Below are 17,449 nucleotides of genomic sequence, written 5' to 3'. Positions count from 1 at the left end.
TGCTTCCTTATTTGTGATTGTGCGGATAAGACCGTCACTTGCACTTACAAGGATGGCTAAACTTTACTTACATCATACCTGCGTGTAGGTTTCCCTTATTTTTAACGTTGTGTTTATGCGGGTTTTGCCGCCTTCCACACGTAACGACTTCTCCCCCTTTATGTGGTAAACACCGGCACCAGTGGGGAGTTCATAAGAATAAAGGTAAACACATTATGAAAGGAGAATCATTTCCATTAGAAGTGGCTCTTGGCCTTTTCTTTACAAGTTTTGGAATTGATCTACATATAACATTTGCGTAATTGAGCTCCATTCCATGTTCTTGGGATGGGAGTGCCATCGAGCCTTTCGAGCCGGTATGCGCCCTTTCCCAGAACTTGTTTGATAACATATGGCCCTTCCCAGACTGGGGCCAACTTTCCTGGGCGTTCTTGGTTCGAAGCCTCGTTGTTACGCAGTATGTAGTCTCCTTCCTTGAAGTTGCAGAGTTTTACCCGCGTGTTGTAGTACTTTTGCATTTGTCGTTTGTAGTTCTCTTCGCGCACTGCGGCTAAGTCTCTGCGTTCCTCGGTTAGCATAAGATCCAACCGTCTTTCCGCATCATTGTCTTCTGGCTGACTCAAGACCCTTGGTGAGGGTAGACCAATTTCGACCGGGACCATGGCTTCCGTGCCATAAGTGAGGCTGAACGGGGTTTCCCCCGTACTGGCCTTCTTCAGCGTTCTGTTTGCCCAAAGGACGTGCGGAAGCTCATCCACCCAGCCGGATCTGTGTTTCAAAAGTCTTTTCTTGATGCCTTCGACGATGCTCTTGTTTGCTCTTTCCACCTCACCATTACCTTGCGGGTGTGCCACTGAGGTAAAGGTGTGGGTGATTTGAAGTTCTTTCAGCCACTGTTGTAGCTTTTTGTCAGCAAAGTTGGTGCCGTTATCGCTCACCAAATTCTGTGGAAGTCCAAAACGACAAATTATAAATTCCCAAATAAATTTTTTGATATGCTTTGCGGTTGTTTGGGCTAAAGGTTTTGCTTCTATCCACTTGGTGAAGTAGTCGATGGCTACCACTAGGAACTGAACATTTCCTGCTGCTGTAGGAAATGGGCCTGTCACATCGATGGCCCACTTCTGAAATGGCCACGAAGAAGTGACTGGAACCAGTTCGTTTTTGGGGCGATGCGTGTTAGGTGCGTAAAGCTGGCAAGACCTGCATTTTCTGATGTATGCCAGTGCATCCGTATGCATCCCTGGCCAAAAGTATCCCGTATTGTTTAGCTTGGCTACAACAGCGCGGGGGCCTGCGTGTACCCCACAGATGCCTTCGTGTACTTCCCTTAGGAGGTAGTCGGCATCTTGGTTGTCCACGCATCTCAAGAGTGGGCCAAGAAAGTTACGTCTGTAAAGGATGTTATTGACGAGTTGATAATTCAGTGCTTTACAGCGTAGTTTTCTTGCCTGTGTTTTTGACTCTGGTAGTATTCCGGCTGCAAGGTAATTTATTATTGGTGTCATCCACGTTTCTGTGCTGGTCTGGATGACACAAATTTCCTTGTGCGGGACTGATGGTGCTTCGAGGAGTTCAATGCGGATGTCCTTTCCCAAGTGGGTGAAGGCTAGTGATGCAAGCTTGCTTAACGCATCCGCAGATTTGTTTTCGCTGCGCTTGACGTGTATGACTTTACAATCACTAAAATCACGCATAAGGGTTTTTGCCTGGGCGAGGTACAGGGCCATGGTGTCATTCACAGCCGTGTATGTTCCATTTATTTGGTTGGCCACCAGCATGGAATCCACGTGGGCTTCTAAGTTTTTCACTCCCATCTTACGCGCAATTCTCAAACCGGCCAAGAATGCTTCATATTCGGCTTCGTTATTCGTACTTGGAAAGTCCAGCCGAATAGCGTAAGTATATTCTTGGCCCGCTGGGTTGGTTAATTTTAACCCTGCGCCTGAACCCTCGTTACTGGCTGCTCCATCAGTGTAGAGTCGCCAGACATCATTGACGTCCTGTGCTGGGGAGGGTTGAGCCTCCTCCTGGCACTCTTTTTCCCGCGAAACGGGGACTTCTGCAATAAAATCGGCCAAGACCTGGCCTTTTATCGCTGGTCTTGGCTTGTAGTTAATTGCATATTCTCCCAATTCAATTGCCCATTTGGCTAGACGTCCCGATAATTCGGGTTTGCCTAGAACATTTGAGAGTTTGAAGTTGGTAAGAATGGTGATTGGGTGGCCCTGGAAATATCGTCTTAACCTGCGTGAAGCGTGTATAAGTGCTAAGACCAATTTTTCGAGGGTAGAGTACCGGGTTTCTACGTCTGTTAGTACACGGCTAACATAATAGATTGGCATCTGGATGCCCTTTCGTTCTACTAGTAAGACTGCCCCGGTTGCTCTATCTGTTGCGGAAAGGTATAGGATTAACTCCTCTCCCGCTTGTGGTGCTGTAAGTGTTGGGAGTTCGATCAGGCGTGACCGAATCTCCTGAAAAGCTGCTTCCGCTTCTGGTGTCCTGCGGAAGTGCGTTTTCTTCAAGAAATTTCTCAGTGTTGACACGAAAGGAAACGACTTATCCGCATGGTTTGCCAAGAAGCGATTAAGTGCGACCAGTCGCCCATTCAGTGTCTGAGCCTGTTTGATGGTGGTAGGTGATTCCATTTTAACAATGGCTTCGACCTTTTCAGGGTTCGCTCTAAAGCCATCTTTAGTAACAATGACTCCCAAGAACTTCCCTTCTTCCATCCCAAACGAACACTTGCTCGGGTTGAGCTTCATGTTTATCTTTCGGAGCGTGTTGAAAGTTTCTTCAATGTCTTTCAACATCGCCTCAGGCTCGAGGCTTTTGATGACCAGATCATCCATATAGACTTCCAAGTTTCTCCCGATTTGGGCATGAAATTCTTTGTCCATTAGTCGTTGGTACGTGGACCCTGCATTCTTAAGTCCGAATGGCATCATTTTATAACAAAATGTACCATCGGGCGTCCGAAATGCGGTTTTGTCCTGGTCATCAATGGCCATGTGGATTTGGTGGTACCCCTTATACGCATCCAAGAAGCATTTAAGGCGAAATGGTGCCAACGAATCCACTTTGAGATCAATTTCTGGTAACGGATAACAATCTTTGGGGCATGCTTTGTTCAAGTCTTTGAAATCTATGCACATGCGCCATTGTTTGTCATTCTTCGGTACCATTACGGGATTTGCAACCCATGTTTGATATCTACTAACGCGTACGATGCCTGCGTCAAGGAGTTCCTTGACTTGGGTTCTACACGCGTTAGTTTGTTCAGGCCCCATTACCCTGCGCTTTTGTACGACTGGCGTAACAGCCGGATCGCATTTGAGCTTATGCTCCGCTTTACTTCGGGGTACACCAGTCATGTCAGCTGGTGTCCACGCAAAGATGTCAGCGTTTTTCTGCAGTAAGCGCTTGAGTAAGGTGCGGGTGGGATCAACAATTGTTGGTCCAATGGTAACGGCCTGGTCGGGGTATTTGCCATTGAAGGCCCATTTTTCCGGTTCGGTGATGGTTGGTTTAGCCTTCTTCGGTTTGGGTTTAGATGAGACAGATGCGATGCATACCTGGGGAATGCCAGAGATCATTGCTACACCCTCAGCTGTTGGCCATCCCATCATGCCGTGGACTGAAGATACCACGGCGTTGAATCTTGCCATCCCATCTCTTCCGAATAGGATGTCGTATGTGTGGTGTGGCTTTTTCATTACGACAAAATCCACGTCTTCTGTGCGTGAATGATTCCCATCAGTAAGAGTAACGGGGAAAGAGAGGATACCCAGGGGTGTTTCTGTACTGCCATCAAACCCTTCCATTGAAGCGTAGACCGTCTCCAAGCGTTCTTTGTCTTCATCGTCCAGTTTATCAAAGAACTGCCTGTACATCACTGTCGACGAAGCGCCGTTGTCAGCAAGAGTGCGGGAAGTGATGTAGTGCCCCAGCTGGCTTCTGATGACGATGGGGCCTTCTTTGCTGGGGCCTCCTGGCACTCGCGGGAAGCGTACTTCAGCTTCCTTCCACGCGCATGGTTCTGCCACCCGTCTTTTTCTTCCTCTGACCTTGCCATGAACCATGTTGATGCTGATGTCGACGGGCTTTCGTCCGTTACCTCTGTACCGGTTGTCATTCCTTCCTCCCTTCCTGATCGATGCCACGAGATGTGCAAGCCTTCCATCCTTGACAAATGTTTCAATAATATCCTTCAAGGATGTGCACTCTTCAGTACCATGACCCTTTGTCCCGTGGAAATCACAGGATTTGCTTTGATCCGCATTAGGTTTCTGCCGGATCGATGGGGCTTTGGGCCATGGCAACTTTTCCGTGGCAAATATCTCCGTGACGCTCTTTGTGAGTGGCGTCCACCGGTGTTTTCGATTTGAAGGGTGTGTGTTGTCCCTTCCGCCAACAAGAGGGCGAGAGCTGGATGAGGTGTCAAAGTTTACCCTTGACTGCCAAATACCTAGCCTCCTCTTTTTGTTCTGCCGGGCGATCCGGACATTGTTCTCTCTTGTCCTCTGCGTGTAGAGGTGCGTACTCTGGGGAAGGTCCCTTCCCAGCTGCTTTTCCGTCTCGGCAAAGCGCTTTGCCGCCGTCATGATGGCATCCCAAGTTGATGGCATGCCATCCTTACCCGTCAACGTGCGGATAAGTTCTGGGTATTCGGCGCCTTGGATGAAGGCGGCGCGAACCAGATCCTCACTTATGTTGCCGAGACTAAGCTTTTTGGAGTTGAAGCGAGTGATGAAGTCTAGTAAAGATTCATCCTCCTCTCTTACGCAGTTGAGGATCGTCCACTGCTCTTCAGTGTACTTCCTCTGTTGGCTGAAGTGTTGGCTGAACTTGTTCTGAAAGTCCGCCCAGTCATATATGTGGTGGATCGGTAAACGATCGAACCATGCCCTGGCTGCTCCGACCAGAGTCATCTGGAACATGTAGCACCACGTAGGTTCCGTCCAGTTGCTGACGGTAGCCCCCGCAATGAACCTGTTCAGATGGTCGTCTGGGTCGGATAGACCATCGTAAGTGCCAATGTTTGACATTTGTTTGGCGCTTCTTGGGGCGATTGCCTCCGCAATGTCTCTTGCGAATTTTGACCTTCCTGCATTTGTAGCAGTTGGTCTAAAGGTCTTGGAGAAGTCACGCGGGTTTCTCTCCGCGATTGGTTTAAAAGCTTCCCCAAAATTCCTTTTTAGTTGGACGTTCGTGTCCTTACGCTTCCCTTTCGCCTTATGGCGAGGGTTCGCGTCGGTATCGGACTCCAACTCGTCTTCTGAGTACTCGCAGTCACTGCTCATATTGAGGTGTTGGCGAGTACTGGTGAATTCGTCAGCCTGTTGAACTGAACGCAAGCGTTCATCCAATTCGGCTTGGAATTCTCTTTGCCGTGCTTCGGCCCACGCCTTCACTTGATCTAGTGTTTGGCGAGGGACCTTCGTTCGTTTTTCCAGTTGGGTATCGGTGAACCCCAATGGAATATTTACTCCACTTGCCCCGGCTTGGGTAGTCGGGGTAGTGTTCGTAAGGATTGTATAACCGCCGGTGTTCCCCCCAGTTGCTGGGGTTGTTACCGGGGTCTCTTGGTCGGTTACAGGCCTTTGGACCGGAGTAACGTTAACCATTTCTTCAGAAATTGTGAAAAAAACTAAAATAGTTCTAGCTTTTATGCACGGATGACGCCAATGAAGAAACACTAAGTGACCCGGTACAGATTATAGGTAATCTGGGGGTTAAGTAATGTTTCCCACGAATGAGATCTAGCTGAGAAGGCTGTTCTTCAGGAGACCTGCAAAACAAACACCGTAAGCTCGTCACTGAGAAGGGGGGGGGTTCCTCCTTGTGACCACCCTCCGGCGTGAGAATCAGACTAGGTTGCTCTGAATATAAGTGTATATTAAGAGATTGCTAGATAACTGGATAGCAGATGATCTTACCATTCCAAGATATTGAAGTATTTATAGCCGAAGGTAGGTTTCCTAGAAGGCACAGCCGGCTGAATAGTATTCCTGTTCAACCAACAGTGGACTATGCACAGGCCATACTGGTTGGTGGGCAGGTTACGGCCAACAGTAACAAAGTCGGCTGCACTATTCCACCAACTATAGATTATGCACGTCCTACTTACTGTGGATTGGACGCAGGCCATGCTGGTTGGTGAATAGGTTACGGCCAACAGTGACACTATTTCACCAACTGTAGGCCGCGCATGCTCCTCAGTAAGGGTTGGTGAGTAGGCAGCGGCTAATAGTGACAAACAGTACTAGAGGGTGCTCCTCCTCGCCCTGTTGTCGATGAGCTGTCACCCTGTGATTGGCTCATGGGCTGTTCTGTTCAGATCGTCTGTCCTATCCATACCTTGGAAGGTATGGTACAAAAGATCTTTCAGAATCAGACTGGCTCATTTAGGCGGGATTGTTCCCGCCTTGCTCATTCCTTCATGTGACTACTGAAGTAGCTAGCGTCTTGTGCGTGTAACCCTGCTGTCTGCGGGTAGCCTTCCCTGATGGCTTGTATCCGCAACTGCGGGGACAGGCGGGGTACTACACCATTGGGAGGTTTTCCCTGCGTGTACAGCTTGTGTACTGCGCGTAAGATCCTATGAGCATGGTGGGTCCTGCGGGAGCAGATGGCCTTTGCGCAGACGCCCCTGTTCAAGGTGAGTCTTGCGGGACCAACTGGTCTCTGCTGGGACCTACCTCTTCAAATTCATAAACTAAAATAAAAGCACCAGCGGTATAGTGGTAGAATAGTACCCTGCCATGGTACAGACCCAGGTTTGATTCCCGGCTGGTGATAGCTTTTTGAATAAATTCTACTATTGGAAAAAGTTCTTGATTATATTTTGTGCATATTTATTTGTTGCATTAAACCCATATCTTTTAGTTTACTTGTATCAAATCCTATCCAATGCAATGTTCAATCTTTCTATTACAAAGTTACAATGCATTAAACCTTCATCCTATTAGCTGCAATCTGCATCGATCAAACGTGTGCACTATCCAAACTATGTGAAACCTTATTATGAATACTGATCAAACATGTGTGTTGTTTTGCATCACTAAATGCACTAAAATTTAACTTTTATAACGTAAAAAAATCTTAAATATCATATCAAAGCAGACAGAAAGTTAGGCCAAAGTCAGTTCAGTACATTTCTCCATCCTTAACAAATACTATAAACAGAAACAAACAAACCAGAGGCTGAAACATGATACAAGTACAACCAACTATCATAACTTACGGATGACCTGAATCAAATCATTTATTACATATAAAACCATGATATACAATACTCCAAAGTACACACTATAACAAGAAAATCCTTAAAAACAAGAACTACGTATTTGCACCTCAACACATTTATTAAAAAACATTATAGAACGTTGTATAATTCTTTTCTAACCTAACTTTAAATGAACACAACACAATTTACACACAAGTAGCACCTTATGGCTTATACTTTTAAAACTCAATAATGTTACATACGATGAGAGTAGATGAAAATCGTCCCGAGCCCCAAACAACTGAGTCAACTCAATTCCAATACGCATCCTGCCAAGAAACAAAAAAGGTTTAAGACTCCATGCATTCATATCATATGCATTGCTACCAAAATAACCATTTTGACCATTGACTTTAACAAAATGGACATTGACTTTTTATTTACTCTAATATCATTTGACTTTCTTCTCTTAATCAAGAAAATAACTTATGATGGAAAGCTGCCTTGCCAGATGAATCTTCTGCGCCAAAGTGATCTAATCTGCCATGCCAGATTGAAATCTGTTGCGCAAAATTACACGTGTCGCCACTTGGTTGATTGGTAATTTTAAAAAAGTCAAGGCTATTTAGTTAATGATCCTGGTCAAAATGGTTACTTTGGTAATTAGTATTCTGAAGACCAACCTCGGCAGTTAATCTTAAGCAACTTATGTCAGCTTCTACTATCCCAATCTCATCATCGTTTTCAATCTCGGCATCAGTGAATGTGAGGGCCTTTTGCAACTTTCTTGGAGAGAAAACTTCAACCTCGATCATATATGATGCACTCACCGGCCTATGGTCTGAAAATCTAAGTTCAGACCGTCTGTAACTCAACTGCCTTATGCCTTTCCCGCGCGATAGTATGCGGTCACACCTGAAACCAAAACAAAGATCATTCAATTTTCAAAACAACTTTTCATTGTAATCAATATAATTATTTAATATACACATGCATACCATGCCGGAGTTTGTCTACCAACTTTTGGATCCTGGCCAACATATTTTTCTGAATTTTTCTCGTATTTGTAAGTTGGTGGGAAATCTAACACGCCTTCCAACCACCCATCAAATGCACGGCCTTTTCTTAGCTCACGAACAAGCTGATCACACTCTAATAACGAGGACCAATCGTTTTTGGAAATTAATTCGCGTGTCTTCTCATATGGTAAATTGAGACGGTAGTTAAGGTCTCCTAACCAAATAATTCGACTGGAAACATAAAAAAAACAGAAAACTTGACGTAAGTCAGCTATCAATATAATTCACATTTTATGACTCATTTTAGCAACCAAATTACCTCTTATTACAAATTGTAGAAATAAATGACTTATCAACATTAAAAGGCCACTTTTACGATGATTTTTTCGAAAGTTGTCAATCTAGTCTTTGTGTATACTTATACGCCACAAGTTTACGCCACGTGACATCTAATGTAACATTTTACAATTACTTTGGATCCAATTATAAGAAAATATATTTTTTTTGAGCCTGAAAATAAATTTATATATACTTATACGCCACAAGTTTACGCCACGTGACATCTAATGTAACATTTTACAATTACTTTGGATCCAATTATAAGAAAATATATTTTTTTTGAGCCTGAAAATAAATTTATATATACTTATACGCCACAAGTTTACGCCACGTGACATCTAATGTAACATTTTACAATTACTTTGGATACAATTATAAAAAAATATATTTTTTTTAGCCTGAAAATAAATTTATATATACTTATTTTCACATAAGCATTTTTTCTTTTTGCATATGTAGCATCTGATGTCGGCTAACATCGCATCAATCAACGCCACACCAAAAATGTTAAGGTAAAACCAGATAAAGCAAGGTTGATAAAATTGGAAATAAATTGTAAATTGGTTTATATATTGAACCTTTTTTTTCCAGATATACTCATCTTCTTTATTTAGATGTGTCAAAAATTGGGTTCCAATATGTAGAAACATAGATATTACATCAATATAGCAGGTAGGCGGGCAACAAGCTGCGCCGCCACCCCTTTCTGAATTGCAAACCCTAACCTGCTAAAGACATACCCCTGCCCCTTTGGAGTCAACACATTGCTATGCACAACCTGTTGGACCCTGGTTAGAAAACGGATAGCTTCCGGTGCCAAGGAGCCAAATGTATCAAAAGCCAGAGGGACAAAAACATGTTGGTTCTCTTCGCAGGCTTTAACATGTTTCTCCACCTTCTTCGTTTCAGCCCTTTTCATTGCTTGCCCAGCTACAAACCCATTATCCCTCAAACCAGCTAAGGGAGATACCCCTGTGAGGTCAACACAAGCGTGTTTTCCCCCGGCCCAACCAAAGACGAGCAAATCTACCGGTCGTAGAGTGGATCTCCCTTCCGTGGGGTCTGTAAGGAAGTTTACGGGGGCTTCCTTTTTAGCTGATATCCCAGCTCGCCTTAAGATGTCCCAAAGAACGTCCCGCACCCAATCATGTCGGTATTTGAACCCAGGCATCTCCTTGCAATGAACCGCATGCTCTCCGAATTTATCCAGGCAGGCCTTACGGCAGATCGGACATGTTTCGTCTTCTGGGTACATTGGGACCATCAAACGGTACTTAAGAATGGCCCTATACTCGACCGCAGACATGCTTTGGCCCAAGCCATCAATCGGGATAACGGTCAGAAAATCTTGGGCATGAGGACCTTGTAAGCATTCAAAAACCGCCTTCTGTCGGGGGGACAATCCAAAAACTTCTCCCAGGCTCTGAGCGATTTTTTCAAAAAGGGCATTCGCCAAAGTTTTTTGAGGCTTTGGTGGGGCGGTGTCCATATTAGAGAAACCGCCAATGTCAAAGTCTGGGAGAGCGCCATTTAGGCGTTCCAGGGCCTGCACGTAGTCTGGGTCCAAGTCGACAACTCCGCTATTCCTTAAGATGTGATTCTGTAGCTTCCAAGACTGAGCCCTCGACGCTACAAAAGCGTAAACCTCAACATCATGAGCCGAAAGAAGGCCTAAACCCCCTAAGCGCATCGGTAAAGATGCAAGTCGCCACTGAAGATCACCAAAGAACGGGCCTCCACATACAACTATGTCTTCGATGGCTTCTCGTAGCCCCTTATCAAAACAGGATACCGCATCATCCATCATATGGGGGTGGCATGTTCGTAACCCAAAAAGCAACTTAGCAACCCCCATGCAAGACCTAAGTAGGAGGAGTTCGCTCTTGGGATCCCTAAGGCAAGGTAAGAGTTTCATAAGATCAACCGCACAAGATGCTCTCCGCCTCGCCAACTCCTTAATAAAGTAGGGATCTCGACTAACAGCCCCTCCAAGGAGCTTTACCCCTCTCTCTGGTCTACCAATCCCACTAGGGAAGAGCCCATCTTTGACTTTCACCCCATTACACGCTGTCCAAAAAACCTCGGTTTTCTTAATATTAAGTTGCAGCCCCAATGATGGCCCTTCCGAGTTGATAATGTCTAGGGCTTTAACGACTTCGTTGGCATCACCAATAATAGTCCCATCATCCAAGTACCAAGCATGAAATGAGAGGTTACAGTCATTTTGTACCTTGAGAACAAGAGGGTGTAATGCTAAGGCAAAGAGGAGGGGCCCAAGGGGGTCTCCCTGCTGAACCCCAGTAGTAGCCCCTATACAGTCATCATCAACGTACAACCTAGCCGGCTGGGCATAAAGGAACTGGACCCATAGATAGATAGACGGGCAATGATGATGAACCTCTCGGAGAAGGGCTGTGCGGTCGACCATATTGAAGGCGTTGGAGAAGTCCACGGTAAGCATAGCTAAAGAGCCGTCCGCGTGAAAGGAGTTAAGAAACCGGTTCGCGCTGTGAAGCACCGCCTCTGCTCCATTAGGGGTCCCCACCCCAAACTGAAAGTCCCCTAAATACTGAGTCATTTCCTTCCCAACCATCTTCATAGCCACTTTAGAAACCAACCTACGCCAGATAGCCCCCACAGCAATGGGCCGAATTCCATTATCCGGCTTTAATAAAGGGGTAAGGGGGGCCGAAGCAATAAACTCAGCGAGCACCTTGGGGCACAGACCCCCTAGCCATAAGTTGACGACTTCAGTGATGGCTGAGAGCAGACCCATGGAAGTCACTGATCCCTCACCACTAAAAGCGTCCAACAAGTGTTGCGCCCGCATCCTTTCTCTCCCGCATGAGGTCCCTTTAGGAAATGATAGGATACATCTAAGCACACAGTCCCCATCCACAGAGAGAGTAGGCAGGACGACAGAGCTAGAAGGCAAGGACGGAGGCGGCACCACTGGGTGTTTATCAATGAGGGCTTTCATGGTTGAATCTCCGAGAGGGGCAACCCCACTTGAGCATAATACCTTGACTGCAGCTGTGAAATGACCATCCCTGACTTTCCTGAGACATTGTTTAATATTAAGGCTGTTTTCAGAACCCTCCTCCCCTCCGACCTCTATTTTAGAAAAAGTGCTCCCCCCACGTTATCAAAGAGAGAAAGAACCAAGTCAGCAAAACCATATCCATCTTTCCACACCGCAAGTGCTTGCTGAATGCTACTACATTGCAAAGACTTTCGATTCCCTGACCTGCGTTCCTGCCTAGTGGAAGGTTTCACCACCCTTAAAGTACAACGCGACAACAATAGTAATTTGACCCAATTCTCAATCGAGCCTGGTGAATCCATTACCTTGCGTAAAGCGCATGCCAAAGTCTGAGCAAACGCCAAACGACAACTTGGGGGGATGCTCTTAACCGTTTGAATGGGAAGGGAGAAAACCCGTTCCAAAAGGGATACATCCCCAACCACTCCTACAGATGGACTTGGGTCCCTATCCACAGACACACGATTAGGTTTCTGGATCCCAACAATGAATTCTCCAGCATCTCCAGAATCCACAGAAAAAGAATAGACACCATCAGCATGCTTGCACCCCTTGCTAAGGGCATGCAACGTCATGCACCTCCCACATAACCATTTATCCCCCTCCCGAAGGGCTTCCCCAACATCTATAAAAAGGTCCAAATCCTTATAGATAGCGTCTTTTAAAAGGTTCTTCCGAGTATCCGTTTTGAAATGGGTACTTTGCATGTGCTCAATTAGGCGGAAAAACCCCGAGGACCCAGGTCTACCATCCTTACACTCCTGAAAATGCTTAAAGGGGCATGGCTTTAAACCGTAAGTGGAGCTAGGACCAAGCCCTCCTGTATTTACGTTTCGAATTCTTTTTATGGTAGCCATGTACACACGAGAACAGAAACAAACAAATCACAAAAGACACCGGACTCCTAAAGACCCCGACTCGAGATGAGTTAGAGCAAGAAACAGAGACCAAACCCCTCACACTCGAAGGAGGGGAGCAACTACGGGTTGCTCACCCCCATCTAGCACCCCACAACAACCGCTAAGGCATAAGAGGAGGAAGGTATAACTCCAAAACAAAGCAAAATGGGTAGAACTCCAACTCAAAATACCCCCTTAAGCACCCAAAAGGAAAATAGAAAGAACAAGAGTGAAAAATCAAGAAGTTTGGTTGAGGCAAAAGGTCGAACAGTTGGTGTGCATGACAGAAAAAAGGTAATTTTATATTTGGGGTGTGAATCAAATAGTGTCAGATTAGAATGGATAAATAAAGAGGATGATTGGAATGGAGCATTGAAGGAAGTAGTTAAACATCGGGGGTTTCATTGGAGTTTGGGAGTTTCATTAGATGTGTAATTTTATATTGAACCTATTAATAGTTGATTAGTAAAAATAACATCAAGAAAAGTGTAAAGGTTCGTTCTAATTTCATAAGGTGGCATAGTTATTGACCTTGTTATATGAAAAATCTAAAAGAACATTTGTGTTTGCACCATCAAACTTACAAGAACAAAAAAAATGAAAAATGAAGATATATAATACTTACTCATGATCCTGTATCCTCTTGGGGAGAGGAGAATTTAAAATCGAGTTGAAACGTGTTCGTTTATGTATTTCATGAACATCTGCATTTCTTTTCATTGCATCAGCATCTCTTTCACCAGAAGTTAGGTGAGTACAAACGAAACAAAAAAGAGTTTGATATATCGACATGCTCACCGATATGGACCCCTGAAATAATAACAATTTGACAATTACATCTAACCATACATACATTTAAATTTAACAAAACTCCCAATAATCCTAAACTTACCTTGTTACCGATGTACCCCATTACACCAACACCAACAGCCGACACATGCACATTTTGAATATGTTTCCTCAACTGTCTACGCACCCAAATGGTTATAAACACACCAACCATTTGCTTACTTACTATTCTAACATACGCAGGTCTTCGCTTTCGGTACATGGTTGAATCAAGATTCAGATCAGGAAGAAAAGCTTCCTCGGGTAAGACCCGATTGTCCACGTTTATATACGATTTAAATGAAGCATAAGTTCTAAAAGATTTTGAAGTTTTAAAAGATTTAACCGGTTTAAAGGGCTCGGTCTCTCTGGTGCCGATACACACTGAGCCAGTAGATCTAATGGCGGCTCAGGCCAGCTCAGCCCAATCCTCTCTGTCCCACTAAGTATTCTGGTTAACTTTTTTGTAGTACTCACAACCGAATCTTGATAACTATCTGTTAAAGTTTCTTCAGAATCTTCAACCGAAAAGCAGTTTACGTTGTCTAGTGTTTTTTCAGAGGAATAACGTTTCTCTGAGTCACCTACTATTTGCATACTTTTGACTGTAGTTAAATTACCATTCTGCCCTGCCGGGCCGTCCATGAGGTCATCAAAACTGGATTCCTCATTGAACGGGTGGATTTCTTCCCCGCCCTCACTATCGGTTTCCAACACCACTTCATCTTCTATATCGGGTGCATCATCGGATGGTTTAAACCGTGATGGTGATGGTGGGTTGCTGTAACATTTGTATCTAGGTTTTTCGGGTTGGATTTTGTTGAGGGTTTCACGGATTATGTTTTCCCATATTGGGACTGGACGGTTATCTTCCGCACCAAAAATATTTCCAGCGTTTAAAGGTATGATCTCTTGAAAACTGTATGATAATCATATGTAAGTTAACTAACTACTTTTAACAGAAAATTTAAGGAATTTTAATTCATGATTAAGCTTACCCAATGACATATATGTCAGCAGGATTGTCAACATCAAGCCAGTCTCTAATATCTAAGTCTTCTGGTGGCAGTTTCCCTCCAACATTCCAAGTACTAACAGATACTCTAAAAAACAAAAAAAGGAAAAAAAATAGAAAAGACATAAGTATCTGCTCATTTTGTTTGATGTTAATAGTAGACAAATAATGTAAGCATACTTGAGTTCTTTTGCATCAATGTATTGTGCTCTAAATGTCTCCGACTTTCTTCTTCTTGACTTGAGAAAAGCTCCTGAAGATCAAATATAATAACTGTACTAAGATAAGTGAAGAAACAGTAGTTTGAATTCCCAATTAAAATCATTCATAAAGTAAGCATCAATAAGATGGATTGTTAGTATCAATGAAACAGTATATTAAGATAATATCAAGAAGTGGTTAAAAAAAGCATCATAGAAATTTCCTTTTATGCTTATGGTGCATCTTTAATGATCCTTTTAAAAACACTTAAGAAATCATGAATATATTTTGATGATCTGAAGACCATTTTTTAGTGTTCAAGAATCTTCAGTCAATGCATATAGGCTAAATAGGTAGCATTCTTTAAAGATAAACAAAGTCACATTAGCCTTTTAATTAAACTAATGCATTGATAGACCAATAGAAAAAGGTTAAAACTTGTACACAAATCTTTTAGTCAATTAATATGTGCCTAGTTCGGTAGCTATCTGTAAAAATAACCAAAGCACATGTTAAAGCATCTATGCACTAACAAAAGGCTTAGGGAAAGGAAACAAAAAGCCTATGCATCAAAAAGTTAATCTAATTATAAAAAGACCAAAAAAGAATCTGCTAAAACTTTATGAAACTAATCTTATCTGCTTCATTTGAAGCAAAACAACAAAGAATAAACTGTATGTTAATTACCATTAGTCTCACTCTGCAAATCATCTCCTTGTTTATTATTATTCTTGAACCGTGACTCTTTCGGCCAATCAAAACACTCTTCTTCTGTAAAAACAAAATCACACAAATCACTTTAAAAAATAAAAAATAAAAAAATTCCTAAATATAGTAATTAGTAAACATGCCATCCATGATTCCATGATTCAAATTATAATATTCAACAGGAACTAATTAGCCTTTCAAAAAGTAAACCCTAATTCATGCACCAATTAGCCTATAGAGTTATAGGTTCAATTCAGCCACCAGAAGTTTAAATCTGGTACACATCTTATTCACACATAATCCAAACTTATTCACACGTAATACAGAGATCTAAAATTGCCAAAATTGAATCAATATCTAGAGCATTAATAATAATAATAATAATAATAATAACAACCTTCAGCGTCGGTACCGTAAGCAGTCTCGTCATCCTCCGAATCGGCTGTATATTCAGAGTTTCTAGAAGAACGATTGAGCCACTTACGTATCACGAGTCTCGGCCACAACACCTGCAATCAGCAGCAACTGATATTCTGAATCCGATTAATATTATTATAATTGACCAAGAAGAAGTCAACGAAGTACCTCAGAAGTGTGACGGCCATGTGAATGAGAATGAGAATGAGAATGAGGATGATGTTGTTTGTGATTCATGTTGAATTTGCAGTTGGAACCAAAAAGAGTTTGATTTTGATGGAGATGATGGATGAATCAATCAACTACCTGTGATTTGTAAGCACAGTAATCTGTTATCTTGACTTTGAAGTTTAAGACTAATGAAAATGAGCCAATTTTTTTGTAAGTTGTGTCATTTATTTATGGTGTTATTTGTTGTCAACCACTCATTCATTCTTGGGTGCTTATTATTTTTATTATTATAAACTAGACGGGTGCCCGCGCAATGCAGCGGGTGTTTGAACATGTTAATCACGTAACAAATATAAGTGTTTATGGTTCGGCTAAAACCTTGAAATCGTTTAAACCGGTCATTGGTTTGACTTCTTTTTTCTTTTTCTTTTTTTACTTACGGTTTGTTGGTCGGTTTCAAAATTTTCAAAACGTAGTGAACGGTTGTTTCGCGGTTTATACTGGACACTGAACACCCCTACGTAACATATTAATTTATTTAAAATGAAAAAAATTATAACAATATCATATCCAAATTAAAAAGAATAAAATGCTCGTTTTTATGGTGTAATTATTTTTATAAACTATTAACGTTTGAAAATGCTATAGTCGTTTAAAAATCATGGGTGAGAAGTTAGTTTACAACTTAAATTAAAAACATAATATGGTTAAAGATGAGGGACCAAACTTGTAAGTTGAATGGATTGTGTTTAAAAGACAAGTTTACCCTTAGTAACATATGTACCTCATGCTTTAAGTGTTGTAAATTACTTAAAAATTGGTGTCTTAATTTGCCTTTGTTTGATAGTATAGATTTATAATTCTTTGTTTATATTATAAATATTATTATTTTTTTTATAAAGAAATATATTAAAAAAAATAAAATATTGTCCCACCAATCAATGTCTCTCTAAATTAGAACCACAAATAAATATTTATTTATGAATACGCGTCCTGACCCAAGATCTGCATGGATTGTTATGGAGTCAAACCCAAATAAAAGCCAAAGTTGGCTTTGATTTTCCATTTTGGCTTTCCTTTTTTGTGTTTGGAACATTGGAATCAGTTATGAATTGATTTTGGGTTTTGTATTTAGGTTTGAAATGTCTGGCCCTTAAAAAGGTGGTGTAAAGTAATGGAAATGAGTCTAAATAATTTAGCTTGTTAATCATTTTTATTAATGAAACTAGATCTGAAAATTTGAAACACCAAATAAAGTTGGGGCTATAAATCCAATAATTTGAATAAGTTTGGTGCAGTTTGGTTTGTTTTAGGAACGATGTATATTGTTTGTCGAGATTCATTTTTGATTTGGGTCTGGTTTACTGAAGACAAAAAGATAGTTGTTGGACTAGATGAAGATAAAAGAAAATGAATGCTTCGGGTTAACCTTTAGACCATGTGTAGTGGGCGAGAAGTTTGGGCGAATTTGGGCTAAAAGGGGCTACAACACCGCTCCTGGACGAAATGTGGGGCGAATTGTTGGGGGGGGGGGGGGCGCCAAACTTTTATCGCCGGCTTGTGTTGTTTGGGGGGGGG

At 42.5% G+C, this 17,449-nt stretch overlaps 1 pseudogene across 1 annotated transcript; it reads right to left on the bottom strand.

Annotated features, from left to right (window-relative positions):
* Nucleotides 1–7,244: 7,244 nt before the first annotated feature.
* Nucleotides 7,245–15,977, bottom strand: LOC143554763 (type IV inositol polyphosphate 5-phosphatase 3-like; annotated as a pseudogene). Its single transcript, XR_013139076.1, has 10 exons — nt 15,869–15,977; nt 15,681–15,792; nt 15,263–15,346; nt 14,555–14,627; nt 14,358–14,462; nt 13,424–14,278; nt 13,157–13,341; nt 8,230–8,481; nt 7,718–8,146; nt 7,245–7,560 (listed from the first exon to the last, which is right to left on the bottom strand). The product of XR_013139076.1 is annotated as a type IV inositol polyphosphate 5-phosphatase 3-like (transcript).
* Nucleotides 15,978–17,449: the final 1,472 nt, after the last annotated feature.

This window comes from Bidens hawaiensis, unplaced genomic scaffold, assembly GCF_021521415.1.
Source record: "Bidens hawaiensis isolate Kalapana, Puna unplaced genomic scaffold, B.hawaiensis_p1.1 tig00017853_1, whole genome shotgun sequence".
In the NCBI taxonomy this organism is placed as follows: Eukaryota; Viridiplantae; Streptophyta; class Magnoliopsida; order Asterales; family Asteraceae; genus Bidens; species Bidens hawaiensis.
This window is presented reverse-complemented; position numbering and strand designations above follow the sequence as displayed.